Source organism: Petaurus breviceps, unplaced genomic scaffold, assembly GCF_028583685.1.
Source record: "Petaurus breviceps papuanus isolate PSGF00001 unplaced genomic scaffold, PetGlider_PUasm1.0 90625, whole genome shotgun sequence".
Lineage (NCBI taxonomy): Eukaryota > Metazoa > Chordata > Mammalia > Diprotodontia > Petauridae > Petaurus > Petaurus breviceps.
In genome coordinates this window covers 1,056,179-1,068,985 of record NW_027187289.1, presented here as the reverse complement: position 1 = coordinate 1,068,985, position 12,807 = coordinate 1,056,179, and positions in this window count along the sequence as shown.

Sequence of the window (12,807 nt, the reverse complement as noted above, 5' to 3'; positions counted from 1 at the left end):
GTCACCTGAACCCAAGTTCATTGCTCTTTTCACGAGTTATAGATTCAGAAAAGCCCTAACAAATGGAATAAATCTACAGATAATTCAAGCCCACTATGTAAGGCAATAGCTCCAATTTTATTTTTGCCTCACTAGCTATTTTATTGGAACTAATTCCAAGTAGCAAAATGAATTGGTATGAATTGTATTATCTTCTCTTTCTGCCTTAACCATCGTTAGTAGACTTGCTGAAGTAAGGAAACTGCTAAATGAGATGGGCAGGAAAGTTTCAGGAGGAAAAATGGACTCCCCTAGAGAACTCCTGAATAACCAAGAGTTGGCTGTCTTGCTCTGTAATTTTGCCAAAGAAGAGGAATAAGAAGTCACAGTTAATATAGCATTTTACATATATTATTATTCCTATTTTGCAGAGGAGTAAACTGAACTTCTAAAATAAATGACTCGCCCCAAATCAAACTATACATATACATCTATATAAACTATATGCTAGTATATATACATATATAAACTATATACGTATGTTTATGTGTATGTATATATATTATATATGCATATGTAAACGATATAATAGTTTATATATGTATGTTTATGTGTATGTATATATTATATATAAACTATGTGATAGTTTATATATGTATGTTTATGTGTATGTATATATATAATATATATGCATATATAAACTACATACTAGTTTACACATTCCAGATGCAGAATTTGAATCCAGGTCTAGTATTTGAGTGGATGTCAACTCTAGTACTCTTCTTACTGTGTCATGCTTCCTAGAGCTTTTGTAAGAATACTTTACATATATACTTTGTAGTCCCTATCTGACTAATAAAGGCATCATGCCTTGGGTGGTTTGGTTACTTTACTGCTTTATTGTGGCATTCTGACAGAAGAATCACAGTATCTGGAGCGAAAAGGGAACTTACAGATCATCTAGGTCAACTCCTTATTTTTATATTTGGAGAAACTGAGACCTAGAGAAGTTAACTTGCTCTAGGTCACATGTTAAAGAGCAGAGCTGAGATTTAAACCCAAATCCTCTGACTCCAATCCATTCTTTCTCCCCATACACACATTGTCTCTAAACTATTTCATCCCCCATTCCCATGTCGCCAACCACAGTGGTAACTGAGGTATACATATTATAGAGATATCCATGAAAAGAGGGGTCTGGATTAGCTGATCTCTAAGCATTCTTCTAGTTATAACATTCTCTGAGTGGTGTCCTTACTCCTGGATGTTCCATGCCCCCTCACAATATAGATAATTATTGTTGTTGAATCTTTTCAGTCATGTCTGACTCTTTGTGACTCCATCTGGGGTTTTCTTGGCAAAGATACTAGAGTGGTTTCCCATTTCCTTTTCTGGCTCACTTTATAGAAGAGGAAACTGAGGCAGAGTTAAGTGACTTGCCCAGGGTTTCACAGCTAGTAGATATCATTAACCAAAAACTTTCACTCTTCCCATTTTTGTTTTTGTTTTTTTTTATAAAGCAATTGGGGTTAAGTAACTTGCCTGGGGCCGGTGCTCTCATTTACTGCGCCACCTAGCTGCCCCTTCCTGTTTTTTTTTTTTTTTTACACAAGCCCATAAACCTATTTCTTAAAAAGTTCCCTAAAGTTCTGTCCTTGGACCTGATCCTTCAGAATATTCTTCTTTTATCCCTACTGGTAGAAATTTCAAGTAACTCAGATGAATGGAGATGCTGTCCTGGAAGTGTATGAACAGTAATGCACAAGGAATTATGTTGGCTAATTAAGGAAATTTCTGTTTTATTGCCAACTCATCTTTTTCAGTTTTTCTCTATTTAATTGCTTCATGACTAAGGGCTTTGGACACTGGTCACCTTCGTGAATAGACTCTCCTATTTAGGAATCATCTGTAGACTTTCTAAACATAGGATAACTAAACCTTCAGAGATTATTATTGCATCCGTCTGAACTAAAGGGTTTCATCACTTTTTGTAGGAGCTGTATGTATTCCTTAGATGTGTCAATGCAGCATTTTGTCAGGTGAATCCTATCTTAAATGTTCTAGTTATGGGAACTGCAGACTTGAGAATCAGTCTTTTTATAATGTAGATGATCACTGACCCAGTTTATCAGTTTTGTAAATTTGTATTTTTGTGTGCAGATAGGTGGAGAGCACTATATTTAAACTCTAAGAAAACCTGGTTACATTTAGATGGTCACAGATTAATAGCCTGAAAAAAGCCCCACACAACAACAATCCACAGTTTGATCTCTTTTTATCTCTGAACTCAATTACAAAATGGGGTGGTAGGATGCTTAGTGGATAGAGCCTAGAGTCAGGAAGACCTGAGTTAAACTATGGCCTCAGATACTTACTACCTGTGTGACCCTGGACAAATCACTTGACCTATTTGCCTCAGTTTCCTCATCTATAAAATGAACTAGAGAAGGAAATGGCAAATCACTCCATAACCTTTGCCAAGAAAACCCCAAATGGGGTCACAAAAAGTCAGATGCAACTGAATTACAGAATGAAGATAGCTTTACCAATTTTCTCCCTCCATTTTCCATATCTGTTTTTATTCTAAAGTTTCACATAGAAATGTATTATTTTGGTAGACTGGTGATTCCAGTGGTGTGGGCAGTCTCCACTGATCCAAAATTTAGCCTCTCAACACCTTTCCAGCCAATGCAGATATGAGCCATGTGTGTTTTTTTTTCTTTTTTCTTGGCTCCTCCTTAGATAATTTACCCAACATGCTAGAGGTCTTTCCCCTATTTATTTTCTGTCTCAGTACCAGTGTTGTACTTGCTGTATTCATCTGTTGTCTTTTTCTCTCCTTGCTAACCTCCTTTTCAGGCCACAATTGCCTTTATTACTTTTTTTTTTCTTTTTGGAGGGGGGGAGGCAGGGAAATTGGGGTTAAGTGACTTGCCCAAGGTCACACGGCTAGTAAGTGTTAAGCATCTGAGGCTGGTGAACTCAGGTCCTCCTGACTCCACGGCTGGTGCTCTATTCACTGCATCACCTAGTTGCCCCTTTTGATTACTTTATAATGCCACTTTTCATTAGCAATTTATTGTTCCTAGCACAATAAATCCTTTGGCTACCCTCCATGCTTCTTTACATTGCCCTTTGAATTACTTCTAATTCTTCTGAACCATGTTGACAAAAGAGGAAAAGAAAATCATCTTTCCATGTAAATAAAATTTATTATATTTCATGAAAAAATGTCCTCCACCCATGCAAATCAAATGTGTAATATCGTCTAAGGACTTTTGGATTTTGTTTTTGTGTGGGGCAATGGAAAATTCACCCATCCTTTTTTCTTATAAATTATGAAACATAATAATTTGTTGCATCCATAACATCCATCAAAGCCCATCTTGATAAGTAATCACCTGGGCATAGCAGGTGAATGCCTATAATTTCAGATTCCAGGGAAACAGAGGCTGGCAGGTCTCTTGAGCTTGGTAGTTCTGAGCATAGAAGGCTATGCTTATCATGTTTCCACACTAATTTCATCATCAAAATGGTAATCCTAGAGTGCCCAAAGAGCGTCAGACCAATCCAGGTCAGAAATGAAATAGATCAAAGCTTCTGTGTTAAGCTGCAGGAGGACCCATTCCCTGAGTAGCACCTCCTCTACTTTTAGCCTGGGTGAGATGGGGAGACCCAGTCTGTTTTTTAAAGAAGTAGTTAACTTGGGGTGGCCAGGTGGCTCAGTGAGTAAGAGCACCGGCCCCAGTGTCGGGATGACCTGGATCAAATCCGGGCTCAGATACTCAGCACCACACCCAGAAATAACTGGCCGTGTAACCTTGAGCAAGTTACTTAACCCCAATTGCTTTAAAAAAAGAAGTACGTAGTTAACTCTTTTACTTGCTTGCCAGGATCCTGAGAGTGCACGAGGACTAGGATTTAGGATCTACATATTTTATGGATACAATCAGTTGATGGTGTCAATTTCAGAATTCAGTTATTCACCATGAGGACAGATCCCAGGCAAGGAACAGTGCTGAAAGAGAAAAACATTTAATCGAAACAGAAAACAACAGTAAGAGGATTCTTTCATTTCCCTTGGGATATTTGGAGAAAAGAATTGGTCAAAAGATTGATGCTCCAATAAAAGAAAAGGTCAACTCTGTAGTCAGAAGCACTATTCCTTGGCAAGATTATGTACCCCCAATAGGTACTCATATACATTTGTTCAGATTTTGATCTGAGTCCTCTTCCTATGAACCATCATTTGACAGTAATTGTCCACCTACAATTGGTGAATGAGTCCTTGGTACCTGCTTTCTCAACTCTCCATTTCTCTCTGTTGTTGTCATTTACTTGTGTCCAACTCTTCTTGACCCCATTTGCAGTCTTCTTGGCAAAGATACTGGAGTGGTTTGCCATTTCCTTCTCCAGCTCATTTTACAGATGAGGAAGCTGAAGCAAAAAAGGTTAAGTGACTTGCCCAGGGTCACACAGCTAGTAAGTATCTGAGGCCAGATTTGAACTCAGGAAGAGGTTTCTTCCTGACTCCAGGCCTGGCACTCTATCCACTGTACCACCTAGCTGTTCTTCTATTTCTCTAGGCCTCCTATTTATTATGGATTCCAACTATTTCCCTAGTGGGCATCAGGTGTTTGCCATGTGTCATTATGAAGGGCCCCAACAATTTTCCATGGATTGTGTAGTAGACTGGCAGATTATAGCTTTCAACTACTTTTTATGAGGTGGCTCCCTGCCAGTCCCCTGTCATATATTTTCCTTTGACATCATGACTTCATAGCAGGAATCTATCCTTTGGCTACATATCCCAATAATGACCTAAAACATCATACCCATTGCTTTTTCTCTCTTTACTCTTTTGAGTTGAGGCTGTGGCTGCTGTATAGTCCTCCTCCAACTGAATTCTCGGCTGGGTGGATCTCACATCTTTTTTATCATCTAAGACTCCAAAACACAGAATGATAGACAGGTGTGACATCCAAATAACAACAAGAAAACACATATATGGTGTCATTCCTGGTGGCAGATGAATGCACTGAAAAAGCCACATACTGGTTACATTGAGGCTTCTGCTCAGGCCTCAGAGTTACCAGCCTATATAGTAGTACAGTAAAACAATCTGACCGTGGATTTCATCACACCTGAATAATTTGGAATTGTTGATTATCATCAAGTAGAGAACCCCTTTTAGTAGTGTGCACTTCTAATGTTAACTCAGATCAAGTTGGATCCTGGCAGGGTAGCCATGCACTAGAAAATACTGTTCCTACAATATTTGGATGTGCTTGGATTGCTGAAGAACTCTTCTGTTTCCTATCTGAAGAGGCCTGAGTGTGTATCAGGTCAAATGACTCTTTATCACTAGGATCTTGCCTGCATTCTTCCTTGACCCTTCCAAAAACAAGAAGTCACTTTACAAGCTAACACTACAGGCTTATTGATGCTTGAGATACCCAGGTAAGCAGTACAAATCAGTAATGCCTTCTTTTGAATAACAACAAGCACTTATTTCAAACTTATCCACTGTCCTCTTGGGATAGGAGAGTTTATTATGTACCACCCCCAGTTTTCTCTTTTTCCTCAGGGTATTTACCTCAACCAAATAAAGATTTCCCCTAGAGGAATGGGCAGATGAGAACAGGTTTGTTTTTTTTTCCACCAATGGCTATGAAGGGAGCTCAAGCAGGCTCTATGGAGGGCCCAGAGCTTAGTCAGGCATTGAAGACACCGAGGTTACCCCACTGCCTCCTGGGCCATCACTAGTGATCTTGACTTTTGTCTTGCCCCTGAATGCTGATGAGTGTGGAGTAGAAAGTGAGGCTGATGACTTTGTGCAACTCTGCCTAACTTAAATCCACTTTACATGCAAGTCAAGACCACCCTGTGGTATCATTGGCTCTCTTCAAAAACAACAATAAGATGTTCAGAATCAGTATGGAAGGCTTTCCTGTATCAGTAGGTTATGGTTAGTATGAACTGTCTTCTCATTGTATAGAATCAATTATATATTATTTATTATTTTTTTGGAGGGGGGAAGGCAAGGCAATTGGGGTTAAGTGACTAACCCAAGGTCACACAGCTAGGGAGTGTGTCAAGTGTTAGACCGAATTTGAACTCAGGTCCTCATGACTTCAGAGCCAGCTCTATTCACTGTGCCACCTAGCTGCCCCTAGAATCAATTGTAGTCTAGCATAGTACTCAAATGCAGAGCTCTGGCTTCTACCTCTTTCACAAAAGTGGAGTGCTTACAGGGTATAATCTTACAGTATTAGATTTGCAATCTAGATGATTTAAGTTTGATTCTTATCTCAGTCACTAGCTATGTGACCCTAAACAAGTCACTTAATCTCTCAGCCAGTTTTCTTATCTGTAAAATGGGGATGATTATATCATCTAATGTAAGGATTACTTATGAAGATCAAATGTGATAATACATGTAAAGTGGTTTATAAACCTTAGGGTGCCATATAAATGGCTATTATTGCTTGTTATTACTAAGTTTGACACTGCTCCCCCCCCCGCCCCCCCCAAGGGCCATGCCTGCTTCTTTTGACTTGAATCATTTTTTGCATGCCTTCACCTTTTACCCACACTCACTGTTAATTGTTCACAAATAACTGGAGCAGAGAGGATTGGTCCAATGCTGCAATGTTCTACTTCTTTCACTGACACTTTGCTGCTGTGCTTTTTTTTGTGCTAACGTCCTGGTTCCCATTATGCTATAGACTGACTTCAACCCCTTCATGCAGATCACCATGGATGGTGGCTGGATGGTGCATCCGTGTCCATGTTGTTCTTCCCTGGCCCGTAATGTTCAGCAAGCCCGTGGTTAGCTAGCCCTGCTATTTGTCTCTCATTGGTGGTCAGATGCAGCAGAAAGGACAAATATGATGAGGGTGGAGAAAAGATAATCGGTAGATCATCTCCTGACTGATTTCACTCATTTATTTTCCTAATAATCTTCCAACATATATTGAGAAAGAAAAAGAGATGGATTCTCTCTAATGTATCCACACTCAGGAGCTGTTCTATAATTCAAATAACTTGCTTTTACTCCTTGTTGGGAATACTATTTATACGTATCCAGATATATTATATGTGCATGTGTGTATATATATATATATATTTCTTCACATGTGAATAAAAAAAGAAGGTTAATTAGTTGGGAAGCTCAGTCAGAAGACATGTCAAATGTGGCATAGTCAACTGTCTTCAGTTCACGTTACTAATATTTGAAAATAAATTATGTAATGGAAAATTTCCTTTCTACATCACAATAAGCATTGAATTCAAAGGAAAAAAATTATTCTTGGGCTGTCTTCTGTCATATTTGCCTTTTTTGAAAAAAGGCCAGATGCAGTATTTATCATGTTTTTTAGCCTTGCAGGGAAATGGATATATCCAGCAAGGATAAAAGGCTTCCAGCTGTGATAACTATCCTATAATTAGTAATGCATTTTAAAAAAGAAAAACTAGAAATTATTGGAGACAGTTGATGTGTAGTCTACGTTTCTGGTGTGTGTGTGTGTGTATGTGTGTGTGTGTGTGTGTGTGTGTGTGTTGCTAGCAGGATAGGTTGTGTATTACAGATGTAGGATCACCTTCTGTAAGAATTTTTTTTCTGCCACTTTCTGTGTGGAAGGGTCACTCTTTTTGCTCCTAACTTTTTCTACATCTTGATAAAATTGGTATTGTGAACTTGCACTGACAACATAAATAATAATCACTAAAATATCCTTTTCGGTCATGTTTGGTGCTACTGGGAGCAAAGGGAAGTTTCATCATGGAGAAAGATAGAAACATTTTTTGATTTTGTAAAAACTCTAGAAAGCTTCTGGAAAAGGGGGTAGTATTAGGTCAGATATATAACTGGGAAAGACAGAGTGTAGGGGGTGGAAATTTTCTTGCTATGGAGGTGAAATAGGAAAAGGGACCATGGGAAAGGTACAGAATTGATGCATAGAGATCCATTGGTAGGAAAAAAGAAATGACAATATTCTCAAAGACAGCATTGGTGCTGTTTTTGATTTGTCCCTTTCCTTCACTTCTTATATCTAATTAGCTTCCATGTCCTTTTGATTCTAGCTCAGTGACCTCCAGCACATCTCTACCTTCCTCTCTATTCCCACTACCACCTACCTGGACTACTACAATAGCTTCCTGCCAGATCTTCTTATTCCTCTTTCCATTGTATCCTTCCCATCACTGTTGGAATAATCTTCCCTATGCATAGAATGGGTCGTGTCATTTCAGCATGGCAAGGTGGATACAAGATTTATATTCAGAAACACTAGGTTCAATTCTTGTCCTTTACATTTTAATAACTCTGTGACCCTGGCTAAAGCATTTAACCAATCGAAACCTTAGTTTTCTCATATGCTAAATGGGGAGAGTAGTAATACCTGGGGACAATGACCCTCACAAAGTTCTTGTGGGGGTCAAATGATGAATGAAAAGCACTTTGGAAAGGGCTAGAAAATTTCACTTCTTATTCTTATTTTTGCTATTCTGCTATCTAATCTTCTGTGGGCCCCTATTGCATACCGAGTGTTCAAAATACTTGACTTGGAATTTAATGATGCCTTCCTCAATTTGATGCCTTACCCCATGTATATCCTTTCATCCAGTCTTATCTCAAAATTCTAACGCATGTACTCTAAAACTCAGATCAACTACGCTACTATCTACTCTCCCTAAAAAATTAGCCCTCTGCTTTCATATCTTTGGTCTTGCTGGTACTTGTGCTAGGAATGTCTCCTGCTTCATCTCCACCAGATGGAAGTACCCTCTGCCCTTGTAGCCTCTTCCTCCCATTGGATGTCTCCTTCCAGGACCTCCATGTAAGGGGGACATCCAGGCTACTTTCCAGGCTATCCTCTGGACTTCTCTTCCATGCTCCTACACTGAAGATCTTCTTCCCGTTCTCCCCTTTTCATCTTTCTTTCACGTGTTCCCTATTCTGTTACAATATAAACCCCTCAAGGGTAGAGATAATTTTCCTACTTGTATTTGTATTCCTAGGGAATAGCACAGTGCTTGATACATAATCAATGCTTAATAAGTACCAGTTGGTTGACAGTTGAATTCCTATCCATTCATAAAGATTTATTTCAAATTTCACCTTTTTCATGAAGCCTTCCTTGATTGCTCTCTGCCAATAAGTAAACTTTCCCCTCAGTTCTACTATAATATTTATCACATAATATTGTCTCTTATTATCTCTGTTTGTTTCATATCCCTTTATTAAACCACAGATTCCATGAGGGCAAGGATCTCATCTTATCTAAACTTTAAATCTCCTCTAGCACCTAGGACAGTTCCATGAATACTTTGAGTACTTGATAATGCTTGTTGATTGATATGCCTGATGCATGCCTCTGCTGTGGACAGCACAGAGACTGATTCAACATATATTCATCACAAATAACTATAAACAATAAATTCATTGGCCCCAAAAATCTTGATTCTCCATTCCAAATCCAAACTCTTTTGATGCCAAGTGGCAGCCTGACCCAAAGCTTAATTATCCTGTAATCATAGGGCTAGAAGGGACTTTGAGAGGTCATCTTGTACATTCTCCTTTGTCTTATGATCCAAATGCCTGGCTTAGAGGACGTGATTTAGAATAAAAAGGAAACTCTGCTGTAGAATAGGAAAGTCCATAAAGACTTCACAGGGAGAAGATTATATTTTAGAGGCACAATATGTTAGTTAGAACAGCTTCCTGCTTATCTCAAAAAGAGAAGTAGCTTGCCTTCCAACTCTTATTTTCATCGTAGATGAGAAGTTTACTGCACCATAGTGATGGAGAATGCCCAAATCAGAGATCTGGAGTTTGGGGGTTATGGAGCTCTGGGTATTTTACTTGGTTCAAAGAATAGATGCCATGTTATTAGTAATTGATTTGTTTGTGAAATGACTTTAGCAGCATTTTTGTATTTTAAGAAGCTGAAAATTCTCCAGTGGAGCAGTGCCATAAAAGGAAAACGTGCTGTGAGTGATGCTTCTGCAGAACAGATGGAGTGTAACTTGATTCCATGGTTGGGTGGTAAAGAACTTTAGTCTAGGACATGTTAGTGACTTTCACAGGTGAATGGGCCTGGAAAACAGGGAGAACTAGTGAAATTGCTTTGCTGAGGTAGCATTTAATTAGCTTACAAGTTGGTGGGTTGTTTGTTTTTTAATACTAGGTTTGAGTTCAGTTTTAGCCTAAACCTGAATTTTTTACCTTCAAAAACATATTTTCATTTCGGATTTGTAATAATAGTGAAAAACCAAGTTCAGTGTGAGAAAATGCTTCCATTCTGGACTATTAGTCAATTAATCAACTTATTAAGTGCCAGGCATTAGGCTAAGTGCTGGGGTACAAAAAGAGGAAAAAGATAGTCCTTGCCCATAAGGAGCTTACAATCAAATAGAGGAGACAACATGCAAGCAAATATATGAAAAGCACTACATGCAGAATAAATAGAAAACAATTAACAGGGAAGGTACTAGAATTAAGAGGGATTGGGAAAGGCTTCCCATAGAGGATACGATTTTAGTTGGGGCTTAAAGGAAGCCAGGGAGGTCATGCCCAGTGTAGTCATGTTTTAGCTTTAGTTTCAGTTTTTCAGATTCTTTGGTGAACTTTCAAATTTGCTCACCTACTCTATCTTTTAGGTTAGCCCTTCTCATGAATGCCTTTGGTATTTGACCCCACTTTGCCTAAAGTAGGTGCTTAGTAAATGTTTCATGGAGGGACAACATGGTTTAGTGGGAAGAGAATGATGGATTTGGAATCAAAGGACCTGGATTTGAATCCAGGTTTTGAAACTTAATACTCAAGTGACTTTGGGTAAGTCATATCATGTTTTTGGAGCACGATTTCTTTATCTGTAAAGTGAAGGACTGGACATGATGATGATCTCCCTTGTCCTTTCTAAATCTATGATCCTAAGTCTTCATCATTTTAGATTGTTTACTATGTGACTAATCAGCATCTTAATAGTTATTGTTATTTCTCTAGTGCTTTAAGGTTTACAAAGTTCTTTCTTAACAAGGATCCTTTGAGACAGCTAATTCCCAACTTACATGCTAGGAAACTGAATCTCAGAGAAGTTAAATTTTCCTAGGATCAGAGCTGGACTTCAGGTCTTCTGCCTCCAATACCAGTGCTTCTTTCACTATTCCATATTGCCTCTAACCAAGAAATAGTAGAGTTAACTATATAAATAGGGGTACTGTTGGTATAGTTTCCACTAGAACTGGAAAGATAAGCTAATGGTAGGAGTTTAATTTAGCCTATTAACAAGAGAAGGCAAATATTTGTAGTCCAGTGAAAAAGAATCTGAAAATAGCCAGGAATCCAATGATACATCTAGGAAACATAAGGAATGTGAGATATTGAATCTCATTTAAGGATCAGCCCATTTTATAGAGCCTTAGCAAAATATCTCCCTTCCCAAAATGGAATTGATAGAACTATTGTTTTAACACAGTCAAAAGAAATTTATGATGTCATTTTGGAGACTTCTTGATATTAATAAAATACGTCCCTTTTTTACTTTAATGATTTAAGCAGAAAACCTTTATTCATTTTGTTGGCATTTTTATTTCCTTGTTCAGAAATGAATTTGATGCTATTCCTTAGAGTATGAGAAATCTTGATGTTTTGAGATACAGAGGAAATAGCTGTGTTATCAAAAATCTGGATGCCATGCAACTTAACGGTGAGCTCTTTCCATATCTTGACACATCTGAAAGATGCCATGGGAAATACACTGCCATGACAAAAATAGCACTATGCTAAAATGTGAAAGGACAATTTTATGGTTTTACATTAAAAATTCGTATTTTTAAAAAAAAAAAGACAGAGAATTCGTATTTTCCATTACAGGAGAGGCAAATGAAAGACTTTCACAGCTTTGGAGGTGCAATGTGGAAAATTGGACTGAAGATGACATATACAATAGAGAGTTACTCAACTTCTCTCTAGGACCAAAGCTTAGTCTATAGCACAAGGCTAAAGGAAGAGGGAGCTAAAGGCAGCCATACTGATGTTCCAAGATTGGAGAATGGATAAGGATTGGCTTCTGTGAAACTTGCCTTGAGAAAGGTGGCTCCAAGTCTAGCTTATTAGCACCTAGGTTCCAAGTTCATTCTTGGAAATAAGCCCAATAGATGGGTGTCTAGTTCAGGATATCTTTTATCTAGTCCAATCTAACCCAACCGAATACAATACAATCCAGTATAGTGCAGTCCAATATCAGCAAAGATTTAAAGAATGGAGAGTACTTTTAAATAGGCAAAGAGGGGTGGGGAAGTGCCTTTTTTTGCCTTTTGGAGGGCAATTGGGGTGAAGTAACTTGCCCAAGGTTACACGGCTAGTTTTTTTTGTGTGTGTGGGTGTTAAGCGTCTGAGGCCGCAACCGAACTTGGGTCCTTCTGACTCCAGGGCTGGTGCTTTACTCACTGTTCCACCTAGCCGTCCCAAGTGCTTTCTTTTTGCAGAATACTGTGCTAGGCTAGAAGAGATATAAAGTTTAGATAAGAGAAATTCTATTTTCTCTAGGAGCTTATAGTTCAGGAGGAGAATATGATACAACATCCTCAACAAAAGATGATGCACATTTACATAGCACTAGAAGATTAGCAAAATATTTTTTGAAAACTTTTTTTCTTTTTTCTTTGGTATTTTATTCTTCCTCAATTACATGTAAAAACAATTTTATGGGGCAGCTAGGTGGTGCAGTGGATAGAGCACTGGCCCTGGAGTCAGGAGAACTTGAGTTAAAATCCAACCTCAGACACTTGACACTTATGACCCTGGGCAACTTAATCCCG